A 16284-nucleotide genomic window follows, 5' to 3' on the forward strand; every position below is an offset into this window, starting at 1 on the left:
TTCAAAAACTCTTCATAGCTTCCCCTCCTTGCTGATTTGATGGTTAAATACTTGCTCAAAACTTCATATTAGAGTGGCCTTGGCTTGGTTTAAGTGGTAGGAGAGAGAAAATCAAGGAAAAATGAGCTTGAAGGTAAGTGGCTATGGCTGTCCTGTCAAAACATGGACCAACGCGACTGGTAAATGAACTCCTACGAGCTCCACATGTCGAATTTGCTCAAACCCTTTGAGATGGAGGACCCTCACTAATGGATCTAACTCCCCCTAAGAGTTTTTGTACTCATTTTTCTCGAGTTGAGAGATCTAAGCCTTCAAAGTGGTCACTATCAAAACTACGCCCAGATTTGGAAAAATGCAAATGTCGAGCATGGTGTGCATCAATCTCCTTGATTTTTTGTGCCAAGAAGTTGCACCTTGATCTAAAGAACAACTTTCGAGAAGAAATCTTGAAGAGATATGGCCTAATTGATGAGATATGGCTGCTCCAACAAAGGTAGGTAGGTGTTGTCCACAGACACAGTTATGGTAGCGACTCTGAAAAGAGGCAATGTTGAAGCTATAGTTTCCCAATCTCAATGATTGAGGTGCTAAGGAGGAGCTCTGAAAGTAGAGAAACCTTTCTCTAGAAGGAAGTTCAGAGAGATTTGGCCTGTGGAGAGAGATATGAAAGCTTCAAGCTAACAGGGTGTTGCTGGCTATGGCTGCCATGGAAGCTTCATTGAAGGTAGGAATGCAAATGAAGTTGGAGATAGGGTCCAATACTCAAACTGAGCTGAGTGAAGATGGAAAGGAGCTGACATGAGTGAAAGGAGAGTTGGGACATGCTCAGTTGATCTCTAATACCATGTTAAATACGCAGATCTAGAGCATGGCAAGAGCTATGGAGGATGCAAGATGAAGACAAGAATCATGTTGACATAGACAAGGAGAGACCAACTGTTACACAAGTGAATTAGGTTCCAAGATGGAAGCTTGGACTCATAAAGACAATCTTGTGTAATGGACTGACAAAGACGAGACACTTAACTGAAAGTACAAAGCATCATGGCATTGTATTCATTCTATATGAAAAGTGGTAGTCAAGTACAATGCTTTATAGTTGTTGAATGGAAGCTTAGACTCATAAAGACAATCTTGTGTAATGGACTGACAAAGATGAGACACTTAACTGAAAGTACAAAGCATCATGGAATTGTATTCATTCTATATGAAAAGTGGTAGTCAAGTACAATGCTTTATAGTTGTTGAATGGCTACAGTTTTCCTCTCTGTGCATATGGGATTCAGTATGTCTGCATGTCCTAAGCCCAGAACTGCCTCATACAAAGAGGCTACAATAGGTGTGATTGCAAATATCTCAATAATTTTATGCCACATATTAATCATGAGTTAGTAAAGGTAATTGCTATTGCTAGTGGCATTGCATCCATGCTGAAGTAGCTCAACACTATTGGCCCCAAAAACAAGTTTATGATTACTAGTTAACTACTTAGGCCCATACTACCACTATTGTGTTTTTCCTACTTTGCATGCTACTACCCTATGTGGATATGATGCTCGTTGTTGCTTGTACCTACCCCTAGAGACCCTATGCTATTACATGCTCCAACCAAAATAACCAATACTATTATTTCTCTATCATGTAGCATGCCACATCATGATCTCATCTAGATATGTTTTGTATCTTAGCCTTGAGATATGCTAGAGTACAATTGTCCAATAGACTCGAGAGTCTCTTAGTAAGCTCCCTCAAAAAACACTACCTTTGGAAAGCCCTCCCCTCTTTGAGAAAAAATTGTATCTCTTACATTTCTTGTTCATTGATTATATTCATTCATTCTTCATTTGGGGTTTTGAGTTCATTTATTGATATTTGTTTTCATAGACTATGCAAAACCCTAGTGTTTCCTCCTAGGTCCAAGCTTTAGTATCTCCCCCAACCCAAGACAAACTTTCCACATTTCTCACAATCTTACCCATGGAAGATGCCTGGTAGTCACAAGCACTATCCCAATGACATTCCATGATTACGTATATCCTATGCATTTGTCAATTTCCAAGGTTTCCTCATGTTGCATTTGCCCAAATGTATCTCATGGGATTGCAATTAGTAGGGAGATATGATGCACAAATGGCATCATATTTCTTATTTATGCTTATAAGTGCTAGCAATCCTTCCAAATTTAAATTTTCACATAGAAGGCTTCACCTTATGTCCCAAACTCTACACAACAATATAATCACTCTAAATATCTATCTCTACCAAGATAATAAGAAGTAGCAACTATGTCCCTGTATCTAAGTCTACAAAAAAACTTGCATTCAAGGTCACAAATCTTGGTCTTAAGAAACTCTAAATAAATGCAATCTAAATCTTGAAACAATATTAACAAAAATTAACCCTAAAGTCCATATAAAAGCTAAGAGAGACATGCACTAAATAAAAAAGGAACAGATGAAACCAAGGTTATAGTAGAGCTCTTGGCATTAGAAAGGATAAAAAATGTGTAGTATAATAAGTAGTAGATGTATCTTCCCCCTTTTCAGAAGAATCCTAGTCTCATGAAACTGAGATTGATTCAAGCTTGGAACTAAAGACAATCATGGTGATGAGCTATCATATGTAGAAAACATAACATTAAGGAGTTCACTTTTCCCCATTACGCAAATGATTAGGAATAGAAAAATCTAGTAACAAACAACAAAATTCAAGCCTCACCTATGATTGAAGAATAATGGCATAAGGTGCAAGTGGAAGATGTCAATCCATTGAGAGACAAGAGGATGATGCCAAATGTTGGAAGAATACAATGCTTATCTACATACACACTTGTTCCTTTCATATTCAAATGTCACTTCATTGCCACTTTACTAATATAGTATGAGTTCCATGTGGTTAAGTCAAAAGGGTTTGAGTGTAGTAAAAGTAGGGGCAAAAAGCTGCACACTAACTTCAAATAAAATCATCTAAATTTTATTTTAAACGATTTGGTAGGTATAAAAAAAACTTTCCACCTTGCCCAAGTGTCCCTCAAGAAATATTGATTGTCAAGAGGGCACATGAGGTCCAATAAGGAGTCATTTACATGGTGTCCATTTAGGTGGCAATCTATTGGCCCCTTATCCAGAAGCTAGTAGACATTGAAAACATGAGATCTCCATTACCATACAAGAACTTGGATGCAAAGACTCTCAATGCTTCTAATACATAAGCAAAACACATATAAGATGTGTGGAAAGATATTAATAAAAAGTATATTCAAAGAAAAAATCAAGTATATATCTATTGGGAGTACTTGATCAAGGAAATTTTGAAGGGCATGATGATCTTGGTGATTAGAATAAAGACCATTTGTATGTGTGTGGCTCTTTATGCCACCAAATGTCATGCTACAATAGAAACCTCTAGAACCCATATTCACATATGGTGCATTATTAGTGCCTTAATGGTTAGCGGTCTCTCTAAATCTCGTTGCTCCTCACTAGTCTTATTTAACTAGACTGAGTATACTAATGATGATGATTCCTTCAGTAGTCTCCCATATCTATCTAAATATACATGTATTTTAAGTAGCTATGTCTACTGATGTCTATATGGCATTCAACAATAATCTTCTAGCTACTAGTTAATAAGATGATCTTTGTAATCTTGATCTCATAGAATAGGGCAACATTTCTTCTTCAAAGTTGGAAATTACAACAGTTATTAGCTTGGTCCAAGTAGAATGTTTCTTTTTTGTTAATGCTAATTTGAAATTATATGGAAAAATATACTAGCCACAACTCCTTGTACTTCTCCTCACTACTCATATTATAACATCTCTTTTATGCAAGCAACTCATGGCTATACTCCTTTATCTGTAGCATCCAACTACTTATATCTACCTTGCTTTGTATTGTAACTTAACGGCTCTCTTGAAGCCACCTTTCAAGCATGGCTAGAAAAATTACATTTCACAAGATAGTTAGATAATAAAAGAGTTTAATTGATCACTTATAGAGTTTGATTTCGCGATGGATACTATGATTTTCCTTACAATAAGGCATAGGAGGACTTTGCTTAACTTTGATGGAGATAACGAGAAGATTATGTCTGGAAATTGAAGGCTTACATGAGTTCTTGCTCTTAAAGGACTTGAAAAAAAAGTATTTAACAATAGAGTTGGTATTTTTGGAGCTTGTGTCAAAAAGGATGTTTTTAAATTCAAAAAGAGAAATTTTATTTTGTACTTTTTTATAGGTAACTTTTCGCATGTGAGACTGCTTGAATGACTTGCCACCCTAAGACCTATAGCACAACAAGTTCACACCAAATAGGTCCTCAATTATGGGACAATATTTCGAGTTTATTTGAAATTTGAATCCAACTCCTAGTTGCATGAGCACATGCAATAGTCATATATAATGGTCTCCTTGAAGTTCCCTCAATATCAATGGCTATGTCAATCATGATTCATCAGCTCCTCATCCACTAGAAAACCAATACCATTTGCACTCTTTGATAAGGCCTTATCTGAGTATAAGAATTCTTCGATCCCAACAATTTCATCCATCTCTACCAAGTTCTTCAGTACACCAACCACCATCTTGAAAATAGATAAGAGGGGAGAGAGGTGAAGAAACCAAGAGCACACACACAAAAAAATAGAGACATGAGCACATAAAGAGATAAGGCTGAAATTTTCTTCTCCTTCTATCTTCTTCTTCTTCCACACAAAAGAACTAAGTCTAAAACATGATAAAATACTAATATGAAAGTATCATAACATTTATACATGTGGTCACTAAGTGTGAATCCATTCAGCCTGGACCACATGGGTATAGTCTAGTTGTACATTAGCCTGTGTATCCTCATGTTGGTCACCTAACATACGAGTGAATAATACCATACCACATCACCAAGATGCGTAGTGGCTACCAGCTCATGTAGAGCTTGACATCTCAACACTCCCCCTCGAGCTCACCATTAGCTTATGAACTCCAAGCATAGTCCTACAACATTAAAGCTTCTCAGCTCCCAAGGCCTTAGTGAAAATGTAAGTAGTTTGATCCTCTGTGTTGACATAAACCAAGTCGATATTATCACTTACCAAAACCCGCTCTCAAATGAAATGATAATGGACCTTTATATGTTTGGTATGTGCATGATACACCAAGTTCCTAGCCAATTGAATGCTACTAAGGTTATCACAATAGATGATAACCTTCTTATCCACCTACATTCTAAAATCACTAAGTGTCTTGCATAACTAAGCTACATATGTACTCTACCTTTGTCTCTGTAGTACTAGACAATGAAACTGTCAATTATTTCTTGCTACTCTAAATAACAATAGCACTCCTAAAGAAAAACATAAAAGCACTAGTAGATCTCTTATCTGGATTACTACTAGCCTAATCTACATCACTATAACCATGCAAATCCAATGGTATACTGGTACCATAGAATAAGGCATAGTCCAATGTGGACTTGACATAGCCCAATATGCACCACACTGTATCTAAATGTGGCTTCCATGGAAGCTACATTAACTGACTCTCCAAACCAATTATGTAGTTCATTAAATAGATAAGCATGCCCACAATCTTCTGATACATAGTGACATCCTCAATGAAGTCACTCTCATGTACACTAGGCTTAACATTAACACCCAAACGTATCGAAATGGGCTTGGAATCAGCCATATCATACTTCTTCAATATATTTGATGTATATTGCCTCTATGATAACCATATACCCTCTAGAGTCTTGGTTATCTCTATGCGAAGAAAATAATACTTGCTCTTCCAAATTCTTCATCTCAAAATCAGTCTTGAGGAGACCCTTCACATGGTTAATCTCTATCTCACTATCACCCATAACGATCAAATCATCCACACATATAGTAATAACCACAATTGAAGGGGAGATAGGAAGCTCTACCTTGAGACTTACGGACTGCTTATTGATCAAGCGTTTCAAGCCGAGCGGCCATGGCTACCTCTCACATAGCCAACGCGCAATGCCTACCTTACTCGTGTAGTGAGCTTACCTCCATGCCGATCGAGTTACCTCCTCTCCTGTGCACTCCGATAGCTCCACGATCCAAGTGCAAGCTTCAATCAAGCTCCATCCTCAAGCTCCACGCTCCAAGCTCCATAGCCACGAGAAAGACAAGAGAAGAGAAGAGAAGAAGAGAGGAGAAGATGGAGAGCTTCTCCTCCCCGGTCCCTCACCCTCACACACTCACTCCCTCATACTCTCACACTCCCTCTCTCAAGCACAAGCTCAATCAAGCAAGAACAAGAAGAAGAAGAAGAAGAGGAGAGACACTTTTGGCCATACACAAGAATGAGCTTCTCATTCACTTTTTAACTTTATATACAAAACCCTAAATCCCTTTTGGGCGGTCATCCCCTTATCCCCTTTTTTACATGGCCGGCTGTGGCCTAGGCCCTTTTTCCCATTGTCCTTCTATCTTACTAGCTTCCTTTCCACTGCCTATCTACATTTACAAATTGCACGGGTGAGAGCCTGGCACTCCTTAAATTAAATCATGATGCGCTTGCTCTCTTTTACAAAAGTATTGACTTGCGCTTTTCCTTGTGCGCCTTTCCCTTGTTTGGGACTTTTCTGCGCTTCTTATGTTTCTAGATTTTTCTTGGCGCGCCTTTGTCTTCTGTTTCACTTTGTCTTGGCCTTTTTCTTCTGCTTTAGCTTTTCCAAATTTTCCACCTTGTTTGTCTGACGGTTAACATTACCCCCCTCCTACATGAGTGCTAGTCCCATGGACTCACCATCGTAGGTAGCAGGCTTTGGCCTGCACTGAAGACATGGGTGGAAGAGGCATCAATGGTTGCGCGGAGGAGTGTTGGTGGTGGTGTGGAGGAAGGTGGTTGGGGGCATGTTGGTGGCTTAGGTGGCTGGTGGTAGGGTTGTTGGAGTTGGTGGTAGGGCTATTCTTTGTTGGGGATTGCACTAATGGCCAGCACAAGTGTTGGTTTGTTGGGGATTCTACACATTACGATTCTTGGCGGGCTTGCAGGATGATAAAGGATAAGAATTCAAAATTAGGTGTTGATGAAGAGCAAACGACACTTTCATTGGAGTCTTCAATACCTGCAATTGAAAACCTCTCATAGCTGGTCTCGCCCTAGGGGTAGTGTTAGTCTTCTCTATCATGCACAAGACATAGTTCACTTAGTTTGGGAGACAAGTCGAACTCTAAGCGAACTCTAAGCAAGCTGAGAGTATTGTCCTGCACTTGAGGACCCAAAATGTGTATATATTTCGGTGCAGATATTATGTGAGTGCTCATGCATACTTAGATATTACGTAGTTAGAAGACTGCGGGCTAGTTTCTCGTAACAATGTGTGGATAAAGCAAAGTTGTCCATGTTGAGAAGAAGTATACGTGAAGGTGTATGAGACATCCTTTGCATTGTAATTGCACGACGTAGCATAATTGAACACAGGGACACCGCACTTTCGGTAGCTGGGAGCTATTGGACTTGCTTGATGAGGACGGTGTACTTTTCATGGCCATTCATGCGGTGATTACCACAATTGATTGCAATGGTATTAAGGCGGAGTGAAAGAGGGAATCGTGTGAATGGGTCAGGGTGACAGGTCTAACCATAGGCGAGGCAAGCTCCCTAGGTATGTCCTGCCCTTGATGTGCCCTGAACGATTGTGGGTGATGCTATAGGGCTAGGGGACTAGGGACGAAGCCAGCCGACCAAGGTCACTAGACGTGCCTAATTTGAGGACCCCTAGGTGTTGTGCTGTGATCGTAGGTGCTTCGTATCTTTTTCTTCTTTTCTTTTCCTTTTTCCTTTTCCGTTTTCTTTTTCTTGTGCTTTTTTTTCTTTCTTTCTTTCTTTTGTCTCTCTCTTTTTTTTTTTGGACTTGCCTGAGTACAACCATTGCTATATATTGAGGCTATCAGCCTTTCAATGGGTTGGGAAATGTCAAGCTTCGAAGGCTAAGGAAAAGGATATTACAGTGATGATTGTGCCCTAGCCTCGTTGTTAAAGAAGCAGTCAGATGGGGAGATACACTTGAGATATTGCAACCCTCTTTGGAACGTGCGATGTTGGTACAATTGGGGTAACAGCTACCGGGAGTGCCCAGCGTACAGTGTAACCCAGAAAGAGGAAGTGGTTAAGATCATGCTTTGGGCCATGCGACGCGGGCACTCGCACAGGTGATTTTTGCTTTCAGCAGCATGGCTTTGTCGCGGCTCTTTATGGGGTTGGTGGTCTTGCGGTGACTTGGGCATTTAACACTTTCGCACAAAGGCATATGTCATCCTGCATCCACTTGTCACTTCATGAGAGTACATGCACGGCATATGCCACAACTATAATAAACCAGTGCAATGCAAGGAGACATCACTTATCTGAATTCCATGGTGTTGACTTAGATACTTATCACCTGCGCTTGATTAGCTTTTTCGTTTGCTAAAGATGTGAAATATATTAAACGCAGATATGAAAAGTTTGTACAATTGGGAAACATATCAGCACTTAACCATTTAAAGACAAAAATTCATGGCCAAGTAGCATTTGATAAGCCTTTTATACAAGATGGGGCTACTCTATTTGTACGAGGCAGGGTGAGTCTAGGTGGTTGAGCGACTGAGGCTGTGCTACTGGTAAGGGGCTCCTGTGAGGCTGGACGGGAAAAATGTCGGCTAGGACCCGGATGGTGTAGTCCCTGGCCGCAACTGTTTCCAGAATGTTTTTAAACAATGCGTCAAAATTTTGCTTGCCTCGAGCTGCCCTCTCCTCTTTTGAGCACCTGGTGCCCAAGCGTCTGGTGGGAGCCCGCACGACCGGTGTTGCCACGCCCTGTGTGCTCCCTTGAGCTTCTATTTCCTTGGCCTTGGGATTTTTTGGCCTATGTTCGGGGCGGTGTTGCTTGGGGCCTCGTTGCTTTGCATACCTTTTAAGGGTAGATATGTAGTGTTCCAACAGAGGAGCTTGTGCTACACACTCCCTTCGATGGTGAATAGCATCCTTGCAAGCCAGCTGCACTGGGTGCTCCATGTCAGCTATCGTAGGGGAACTTGCAATATGCGAACCAAGGATTAGACCTTGAGTCAGGATAAAACTATTCGCATGGAAGGGATTATACAGTGGGTTATCAAGCACACATGACGAGAAGGGGAGAGGCAAGGCATACAGTGTTTGTTATAGAGGGATGGGCCCTATGATGATGTTCATTTGGCCTCCAACCACATTAGCAGATCTTGGCTTATGCTAAGTTGCATGGGCTGGCTCTCATGGAGTGGGGCAAGGCTCATCCTCGGAAGGATACATCGGAAAGGGGGAAAGGTGTATAGAAAGGGACTGTACCCTGTCTACACCATCAGAGATGTTGGTCAGGGCTTCCTATGGTGGTAATGAGGGTTGCATGCCCTCCACCTAGAGGCGGGAATGGTCACACAACTTCTAAATGTGTGGTGAGAGGAGGACTTGAGGAGCTAAGCCTTTTGAACCCAACTCTTCTCCCTGCGCTTGACTATCATTGCTTGTGTGTGTTGATATTGTCTATACAGGGTCACAAAATTCATTGTTTATTTATATAAATATTTACGAATCCATGTCAATTCACGAGGATAAAAGCCAATTGTAGAACTCCGGATTGTACTGGAGTGTGGCACACACATCTAGTACTCGTGGCAGCTTACTCAATACCGATAGATATTTTGCAACATCGAGTAGCATGGAACCTTGTCCGAGTCTACTGGCAACATGTAACTCCTCCTCCGTGAGAACCTTGTCAGACAAAGAGTTCTCTTGGCTAGTTTCAGCTAAGTCTGTACCCGAAATGGCAGTCAACACCTTGAAAGGAAGTTGGTTCCACATAGGTTGGGTCTCTTTGAGACCCCCATTTGGCCAATCGCTCCTCTGAGATTATCTGGGCTCCTAGTTCGGCCATTGCAACATGGTTTTCAAACCAATGTTGTTCAAATTGACTTCAACCCTCTGATTGTCACTTTAGTTGCTCTATCTGACTTCAACCCTCTGATTGTCACTTTAGTTGCTCTATCTCTAAGAGATTTGGTTGGCAGAGCACATCATTGAATGTTACAGTTAAGCATAGTTCATCAACTTCCTTGCCAGAGGTGAGTCACATGCATTCATGCAGGAGCCTGTTATAGTGCTCGTCAAGTTGTTCTTGCTCTTCCCAAGATAAGGGAAATGGCAAGTATCCTTCAAGCTGCTCTTTAGGGAATGCGCCCATGTCTGCCGGGACATAGACATGTTGTCGTGTTGCTGCACATTCGAGGTGTGGAATCCACCAAAAAGTTTGTGTGTGTGACATTTGTTACTTTGTGCATACTTAGTCGTTGTGTTTGCATTTTGTTCTGCGTGTGACTTACATGTTTGTGTGTATATGAACCCTAGTTTTTTCGTAAGTGTGTTTTCATTTATCATCTCAAAACCGTGTGTGTGCTGGGACTTCGTTCCATTGTAAATGTGTGCATTTATCTATGCGTGTGTGTGAATGAATGCTTGTATATCATGCGGAAAAGCGGCAAAGAAGAAAGGCAATGCTTGTTCAGAGACTCTAGCACAATTTCCTCCTACACGAGCAGAAATGCTAATTGAGAGCTTCCGAGACCGTTGTGCTGCATTACTTTAGCTTCCTGCACTACCTTCCATTTCCAGTGAAGTTGTTAACTCTCTGATGATGTCCAAAGCTTCCCAACTTGACCACCTCCTTGCGCAGCCAGTTTTTATTTCAATGCTCGAAAGTAAGATGATTAAGAGTAGCATTGAAAGCAAATGTAAATTTTTGAATTCTGCTGAAACATGTACATATTACCAGGCATTAGCCTTGATAAGCCTTTGTGGAAGGGAACTTCGCATGCTTCCATATTTAGTTGATTCAGACAATGAGTCAAGAAATCTTGGTGGAAATAGTCCGCAAGTGGCTAAAATTGACAAGTTCAAAAAGCAAAGGTACTCTGATCCTGGGTCCTCTGTCTTAATATATCATCGAACAAACGAGATGGTGGAAAGAGGATGAAAAACGATTTCCAATCAAGAGCGGCAGAGAATAGATTTAGGTTCAACTATCCTGGATTGCAGACTGTGTGGAGCAAGTGTAGGTTTGTGGCCATTTTTCAAGAGTGCTGAAACCACCAGCGTCAGCATCTGCTGAGCCTGCAGGTGTCGTGGAGTTTGGATCTGCACCATCTGCTTGTGGGGTTAGTGCTGGGAGTGGAATTGAGAAGGAAGGCCTGTCTCCAGGACGAAGGAAGCGGAAGCTAGTGCAACCAAGATTCTTAAAGTTTGGTCCCATGCTCCAATTACAGATGCTGAGGTATTGAGCCAGCTTGAGCTTGATGAAGATGAAGACATTCTTGTCTTGAATCTTCCTCTCAGAAGGAAAGGGAGAGCTTTGTCATAGGCCCTGACTACACCAGAAAAAAAAAACAATGTGTCTAGTTCAGAGTAATGAAGAGAGGCGACATTTATCTCAGGATGAACAGTCTAAAGCACAACATGGCCATTTAACTCCTCTTTTTAACAAGGGGACTTTAGTAAATCAAGTAGCCACTGGACATGAGCCTTCAGTAGAAGGAAAGCGTAAGCTACAAGCTGCCTTTCCAGAAAGCACAGAAGTGGATTGCAATCAACAAAGTATTCAGTCTGACCATGGACATTTTGATGTAGGATCTACAAATGCAGCAGAATTAAATTATGGATCACTTGACCAGAAGCAAAATAATTTGGCGATTACTCCATATAAGAATGAAGATCTTAGGATGGAGGTGGTAGAGTTCCCTGACTGGCTTCTTAAGGATGGATAACAGAGCTAAAGATGAGGTGCAATGGCACTAGTGTTGGTTCCAGGGGGACAGGTACTTTTTTGATCCTATTTCAAAACGGCATTTTCGTTCTAAAAAGGAACTGTTCTCCTTCTTAGCAACAAGAAAACTTGGCAGATATAAGAGCTAGGTCAAGGCCAAGGTGTGAAAGCTGAGGATCAAGCTTGTAAAAGTGACAAGAAGCAAGAAACATGTTACATAACTTGTGATGGGGGAGCAGAGGACATACATACAAGAAAACGCAAGAGACATGATCTGGGTATTTCAGATGAGAGAGAATGTTTGCAACTTGGTCCAAAAGTAGCTCATTATCAGTCATCAATTGATGCAGTTGATAGATGTTTTCAAAACCGACAAGAGAACTCAAGTGAAACTGTAGAAATATCATAGGAGCATTTCCATGGTACTGTGGCAAGTGAGATGACAGATAAGGATGATGCATCCAAGATTCTTTATGGTACAAAACAAGAATGTGCCCAGTTGTCTTCAAAGCAGAAAATATATTCAGATCATGCTATTACTGTTGTAGAAGGTTTTTGTACATTTTGCAGGGGACTTTAGAGAGTGGAGAACGTGTTGTGGAGGTTGCCACTGTAGGCTAATCTGGCTGTCTGGTTGTGCTAGTTGGCAAAGGACAACATATTCTTGATTCCTTACCATCACCCACAAGTCCCGATCTTATCGAGGGAAAGTTGCAAAGGCTAGAACAATGATGGAATATGAAGAGTTAATGGATTTGCTATTTTCCTTCCTGGATTCGGAGAGGTCGCTCTGATTTCTTCTTCTTGAACCTTGTATTTGTTATTGGCAAAAATAAAATAGAGTCTTGGCATCATTTTTTTCATCTTGCTTATTCACTTGATTGATCTTCTATCTTGGAATTTCTCAAGGACCTTTGTGGTTGTGACTTTTTTTTCGAAAACCCTTCGACATCTTTGGTGAACCCGACGTGAAAGCATCGCATTTAAAAAAAATTCAGGATGGGAGATACTTCAGCATCAATTTCAGCCCCTTCTACGATTCCTACTTTGTCCTCTGCTTCAATTCCATCATCGACTTCTGCTTCAAGTACTTCTACGGATGATTTAAAGCAGATTTTGCAAAATATGTCTATGTATATGCACCTTCAAAATCAGCAGACACAATTGTATATGCAGCAGCAAACAACAGTTACATCAACAACATTCGTCTCAGCAAAGGCAACTATGTTTGGAACAAAAGAATGCAATCAGCGCGACTAAGGTGATTGAAGCAGTTGAAAATGAAAAGAAGCTATTTGATGGCCATAATGTATCGGCTTATTTGAAGACATCTGAGATTAAGATGGGATTTTTTGGAGTACCGACAGTACTTATGAGTAAATATTTTCTTCGCCTTGTCACACCCGCCTTGAGGGTAAAAGTGACTGATCTTTTCCTTCAAAATTTGCATTGGCAAGATTTTAAGAAGGCCCTGAAAGAGGAGTATTTTCTTGAGGACTTTGGGATGGCTACACAGCGGTCATTCTGAGAGTGGGTCTACATGCCAAACAAAGGTCTAGCTGCTTCAGAACTGATACGAGAATTTGAAGAGAGGTATAGTCAACTTGATGCTACTGAACAAAGAGCATTGGATATTGAGAAAGTTGAGCTTTTCTTGCAAGCTGCAAATCCTGCTCTTCAAGAAGAATTAGGAGAGCTTCTTGAGGATCGCACGAAGCCTATGGGTCTTAAAACAGATTGGCAAGATGCCCAGGATGCGGTCTCGACTTTGACCAAGAGGCGCATATGGAAGACCCGCCTATAGAATGGATCTATGACACCGACACTGTCTTCTGCTCCTATTTTTGCTTCTACCCCTGTCATTTCTTCTCTTCCTTAGCCAGTTACTTAGCCTATGCCAATGCCTACTGTTTCTAATCCTCCTGTTCCTCCTATTCCAAGACCAATGCCGGCTCCTTCTGCTCCGAAATCATCCGCTCCTTTGGTTCCTTCCTCTCTTGATGACATAATCAAAGGCATAACGGATTTGACACCGGAGTCAGTTAAAGCAGAATTTGTGGGAAAATTAAAAGAGCAGTTTGCCTCGACCGCGCCTACTATTTCTTCTAGTGCTCTTAGTGCACCTAGGAGAGATGGAATATGTATTTGGTGTGATAGTACGGACCATCAACATTGCAGGGATTGTGAATCTTTTCAAGATACAAGGAGGAAGAATTTGGTATTTTGGGGACAAGATGGCAAGATCTGGTTAACTGAAATAGGAGCTCCGCTTGCTACCAATTTTGGGAAAGGTGGAATGAAGAAATTAGTAGATGACATGGCTGCACATACTTCTTATGTGGCAGCTAGAGGAGATGCCTCTGCATATGGAGTCCAGATTGAGAAAGGTTCAGAGAGTCAGTCAGCATTATGGACCTATGCTATAGAGACGGCAAATAAGGGGAAAATCCAGCAAACTGTTTTGACTAGTGCAGGTTCTAGCATCAGATCTGAGACAGGTTGGGATTCGCCTGTTGACAGGTACACTATTTATGCCTACTTGGCTAGGTCTCAGGGAGCAGATGTACTTGTTGAGGAGAAGCGTAAGAGAGATGAAGAGAATCTAAATGCAGCTAAAAAGACTAGAGGGGGTGAGTTTGTTACTCCACCTACTGCAGGGCCGTCTTTGAGACCAGGGCCAGAACGACAAATGGAGGATGCTCAAAAGAAAGAAAACCTAGACAGAGAAAGTAGCCAGGATTTAGATTAATGTCCGATATTGAGACATCTATGTTCATGAAGAAAATCTTTAATGACAAGATACTTGGCAGTGATGTGACTTTTACTATTTCTGAGGTTTTGGGCATCTCGAAAAGAGAGTTTCAAGATCAGTTCTAAGAAGTCCTGAAGAGAAAAAGACATACATTGCCTACTACTGATACACAGGGATTTTTGATTGGGGAGTTGGATGAAAATGAGGATGAGGTTATGGTCAAGAATGCTTCTGTTTTTTCGCAGACAGAGAAGAGAGTTCAGCCTATGCATTATGCTGAAACTGATGAGTCTATCTTGGTACCGCACAGTCACTTTTCACGGAGTCATTGGGCTAGGGCAATTACAGAAACAATGGTAAAAATTGGAGAGAAACAAGTGTCGTATGTTGCTTTGGTGGATCATGGTTCAGAGATTAATCTCATAGTTCGTGGAGTTTATGAAAGTAATAGATGGCCTATGGATGCAGAGCATGGGTGGCATATGAGAGCCGCCAACAACACTACAAGTGATTTGTATGCTGCTTGTCCTAGTGTCCGGATTTCTATTGGAGATGGAGAGGAGGATTTCCATTTCTTTGTGCAGGATTCATGCTCTTACTCCATAATCCTAGGACAACCATTCATCACAAAGATGCACATGGAGACAAAAGTAATGGATGACGGATCTGCTTATGCACGGATTCGCAGTAAAGATGGTATGAGCCATCAATGGTGGCATGCAGAAGAGGTTGGAAGATATGGCTGCAAGGACAACATTTGTTGCCATAGATGCAGCCACATATGGGTTGAGAATTGAAAGGATTAATGAAGCTCGTAAAGGAGAGTGGCTGAAGCAAAATCTTGTGTTTGGATGTAAGAATTATATTGCATGGAAAAGGGCAAAACAGCAAAGTTTGAATTAGCTGATGCAAGTTAGAGTATACGAGGGAGAACAGGATGGAATGCACCAATGCATTCATTTTCAACCTATGCTTATTAGGTTGAGATTCATAATCAAGAAGCTCTTGTGGAAGAAAAGAGAAGAAGAGATAAGGACACAGCTAGTCCTCCCTCTTCAAGTTCATCTAAACGAATAACACAAAGTAAAATGGAGCAGCTGAAAGAGGCTAAAAAAGCCATACCTGAGCATGTTATGGAGGATGCATCTCAAGAGAAGAAACAAGAAGGGAAGAAAAGGGGCAAGCAGCCCGATTACAAGTTACAATCGGATCTTGAGACTGCCATAAACCTTTAAAAAGTCTTGGAAGATTGCATACTTCACAGTAGAGTGGAATTCACACTTGGAAAAGTTCTTGGAATCGCAAAGCATGAATTTCATGATGCAATCATTAATATGTTGAAATGAAAAAGACAATTTGATGGCAAAGTTTTGCAAGCATTGATGCAGGTTGACAAAGACATAGAGAAACAATTTCATAGGGAATATGATGATACATGTAATGCTTATTTGGAGCAGGTTGATGTTGAAAATGGGTTAAATGGGAGTGTAGATAACAAGCTTGTGGCTAAAATTGATCTTATGGGTAGCACTAAGCATAGACAGAAGGCTATGTATGGATGGAGAATGCAAGTAATGTGGATTCTGGATTGCATCTATGATCCTTCTCCACTATACCAGGAAAAATGTTGGATGATAAGTGGTGGATATTGTCATATCGATGCAAACCATCTTGCATTCCTTTCGACCAATTTAAAGAGGATAAGATAGATGAAAAACTTTAAAGTC

This window comes from Lygodium microphyllum, chromosome 19, assembly GCF_053477565.2.
Source record: "Lygodium microphyllum isolate KBCC chromosome 19, Lygodium_microphyllum_v1.1.10, whole genome shotgun sequence".
NCBI classification, from domain to species: domain Eukaryota; kingdom Viridiplantae; phylum Streptophyta; class Polypodiopsida; order Schizaeales; family Lygodiaceae; genus Lygodium; species Lygodium microphyllum.